This window comes from Temnothorax curvispinosus, unplaced genomic scaffold (assembly GCF_003070985.1).
Source record: "Temnothorax curvispinosus isolate PA1 unplaced genomic scaffold, ASM307098v1 QBEX01012076.1, whole genome shotgun sequence".
NCBI lineage: Eukaryota > Metazoa > Arthropoda > Insecta > Hymenoptera > Formicidae > Temnothorax > Temnothorax curvispinosus.
The window spans coordinates 1-3,980 of NW_020221856.1; the positions used below are offsets into that span (position 1 = coordinate 1).

At 34.2% G+C, this 3,980-nt stretch overlaps 1 long non-coding RNA gene across 1 annotated transcript; it reads right to left on the reverse strand.

Annotated features, from left to right (window-relative positions):
* Positions 1-1,327: 1,327 nt before the first annotated feature.
* On the reverse strand, positions 1,328-3,973 carry LOC112462226. Its single transcript, XR_003041639.1, has 4 exons — positions 3,752-3,973; positions 3,278-3,393; positions 2,755-3,069; positions 1,328-2,313 (listed from the first exon to the last, which is right to left on the reverse strand). It is a non-coding gene; the product is annotated as an uncharacterized LOC112462226 (long non-coding RNA).
* Between the last annotated feature and the right edge of the window lie 7 nt (positions 3,974-3,980).

Here is a 3,980-nt window from a genome sequence, read left to right on the forward strand (position 1 = left end):
CAACACGGGAAACGTGCTTAACCTATTTTCAATTTATTTGTCAGATTTGTTTATGCCTAATACCTGGCTACATTTCACGTGCAAAAATATAGGTAAGTGTAAAATGCAAATTTAATTCTGAACTTAGTAAAAAGTATCCTTGCAATATGAAAGAGATATAGATTGCAAAAGTAGAGAGGTAACCTACTAAAGTTGTATTTGAACAATTACATCAAATTACAGATTTATGAAATATAGAAATAAACTTATATTGTATGTACAAGTAGATATAAGTAATTTTGTCATCGTACGGAAACTCGCAGTTTAAACTAACTATAAAATTGTTTGCAGATGCTTGATGTCATTAATGTCATTAAGAGGTAGAAAAGCAGTGGAATACTTCATGCACTTCCAAGTAAGTTAGAAAAGCATTAGCGAAGCTACTTAATCTTGTACAAATCATATTAAAGTACACATTAAAGAAATATAAATATATTTTGTCATTGTGTAAGGGTTGGAATCTGTCTTGGGACAAACGCAAAAAGAGAAGCCATAAGATGTCAAAGCGCTTAATCGAAACGAAACAGAGCATCAAGAACCTCGTCGTTGAGCGAGAAGCGGTGGCAGTCGAGCTGCATCATCTACGACCGGAATTTCCGAAGATGGCAGTTCAGGCCAACACGCTGATTATTATACAGAAGTAAGTTTCATTTTCAAGTTACAAATTTGATTTTGGACGTTTCAGAACTTTTATAATTTAATAACAGAAAGAGATAGTAGCAATAACTTGAAAAATATGTGTAACGCTGATTGACTATCGTGTTGTGAGGGCGTAATTTTCTTAACGTTGCCGCGCTATGAAAGGTTTAATTTACTGCATGATTTAATTTATCCGTATGATATTGCAGACCGAGGATTGCGAAAGTAAGAAAAGTTTATAAGAATTACATTTGTAATTTATAGGACGTAAACGTAGAAGAGGATACAGAGAGTAGTTCTGATTACATGGGTGAAACGAGTAACGATGAACACAGTGGGTGGTGGTAGCCAATCTGGAGCCAGTATGAAACCAGGCGATGATCTTGCTACAGATAGCACATTAAAACGGATTCTAGAGCAGGATTATGACCTAATGAGTATTAAGACCAAGGTAAGCTAGTAATTAAATTTTAGTTAATATACATATATATTACAGATAAGCTATAAAGCGTTTGTGCCGGATACATTTTTCAACAACTAAAAACTATTCTTGCTGTTTGCATTTTATTTATTTTTCATATTTAAATTAAAATTATACAAGGATTGTAATTTATGTTAAAAACTAATCTTTCACTGAAAACAAATATCATACAAATATATCACTGATATTTATTTCAGCTTATACTTCCGGCGCAACCTACTGTGATAAATATTCCAGAATCTCTGGCACAGCATTTCACTACGACGCAGTTTACGAATATCCCAGAGAAACCTTAATTCTCATATCGCAGTTTACGAATGTCTCAGAGAAACTCTCTGATTGTGTCGATTAATTATCGAACGGAAAAAGGAAAATACAATAGCAATGTTTTTTTACGTATCAGGATAAGCTGTGATTATATAAAAAAAAAAAGAAAAAAATAACGGAAAACAGAACCGAGCAGGAACAGGACGCAACTGTATTTCTAGACAGTCTGATTTTGTAAATTATTCTACGAGGAAAACACTTGTGTATTATATATATATGTATATGCGGATATGCGATATACAAATTGATATGATATATGATCTATGACGTTTGTTTATTACTATGTAAAGTGACAGACTTCGAAATTAAACATTAATTACTGTTAATCGTGGCGTTTTGAATTTACTCTTTTTCTTTTCTTTTACCTAAAGAGGATCATGAGAAAGTGAGAAAATTCCAAACGCTGCGAGAGTGCAGACACAATGGACATCCGAATTTTACAAAACGTGAAAAAACATTCGTCTTTTCTCATCTCTAAACTCCTCAGACCGTGTTAATATTTAAACAAAATAATTTACACGTCACTCATAGAGCTAGCGCGATAAAAAAATAAGTTAACATTCGTTGAAACAACATTATACATTTATGCCTAACAACAATTTTTTGTGCTTGCACTCGCGAATCTCTTGCCGACGTGATACTCGATTTTCTCACACAGAATTTCTTGCTATAAGACACAAAGGGGAGTTTACTTCTTGCGGAAAATACTCGACATGCTGGGCGATTCAATTTTCTGTTAAAGAGATCTTGTTCATCTTCTGGCGCATATCCTTGGCAGACATTCACCGTCGTCATCGATAGGGAAAACCCGGAGCTCGTCGAGTGTCCTGGAATGAAGATAATTTTTTTACAAACGTTTAAACATTTTTCGTTATCGAGAAAATGTGTACAGGATACATAATGTTTCTAGAAAAGTATTCAATGGTCCAAAGATATCGAAATTCAGAAATATTCTACCAAATCTACTATGGATTATTGCGACTGTAGATTACAATTATATAATCACAGTAATTTCAAATCCAGGTCGCTGCCTGGTCTGCCGAGATCAGGAGATCTTTTTTTCGGCAATCAAAAATTCCAAGAAAATTAGCGTGTCGCTATAATAATGAGGGATGTTCGAAAGATTGCACCGCGTGATAAATTACAGTAATAAAATATAAAATTTCTTATATTTCTTTACCTCTGTATGTCTTATAGTTATTAATTCGTCAATTATTATAAACACGATCAGATATGTTTAAATTAACATAATTATTTTTATTCAATACCTATCTATTGGCTTCATTCAGTAAATACTGCCTGCACTCCGCTTCTCTGAGCAAGAAACGCACTGCATCTTCTTGCTGAGGTAGGCATTGATTTACCAACGTTTTGAGATGCCTCAGTTCCGGTAGTACTACTCCGGAAGCGCATTGACAGCATCAACGAGTTTCTAACAGCAGCTGATATTGGTATGTAGGAGCAACATTCAACAGCTAGTAATCTTCTCTCTGTGTACTTGTGTTGACTCTGCTCCCAACAAATCGTTAGAATGTCTTCCGTTTCCAGCGGCTCTTCGGCGAGCTTCGCCATTACGACTAAACCTGATAAAAAAAAAAAAAGAAAGTAACCTTTAGTAACAGGTACATTCAGTAAGCAAAACACATTTTTTAATTATAAATGTATTTTATACATTGCAATATGCAGTACATAAGTAGCAACAAACCCGACTCCTCTTTTCAGAAAGAATAAATCTTATTGTATTTAAATCTATTAATCCTAAATCGATAAACTGTATTTTTTTTTATTAACCAGTCAATATCATTTGTCGCTCGTCCTCTTGCGGCCTCTTTTTTATAAACGACGGTTAATGATGATGGTGGTGGTGGTGGGGTGATTGTTATATTTTACCGGTTCAACAGGAAGCACTGAGAGCACACAAAACAATAATTAATCAATCATAGTTAATTATTTTCCTCACATTCGATTGTGATTGATCAATTTCTCACAGCAGATCTTAATGGAACACTTAATAAAGTTGTAGGGTAGTATTTCATTGTCGGATCTTTTATATTTAAGGCCGGCTGGAGTAATCTTAAGAGAGAGAGAGATGTTATAAACTAATCACTCGATTGTTAGATATAACAGAGCCGTATATATTATCAACCTTAAGCCATTGTCTTGAAATAAGAACCGACTATGTATACTAGCCTTAATTTTACTCATTAATTGTTCGTTGCTTAGCAAGGAAGATTTTACAGAAAAATATATTGCTCTTTTTCTTACCTATATAACAGGAGATGAGGTAATATGCGAAATCGAAATATATACGCAAGCCGTCCGCGACTTCTCTGCATATATTTACTTCGTTTACTGTCTTCTCTATGGTATACGGTATTATTCACTTTACTCCGTTGAGGTTTCTGTTCGGAATATTCGTAAACTGCGTCGTAGTACAATGCTATGCTAATCTGACAAATAAATTGAAAATAGGTTAAGCACGTTTCCCGTGTTG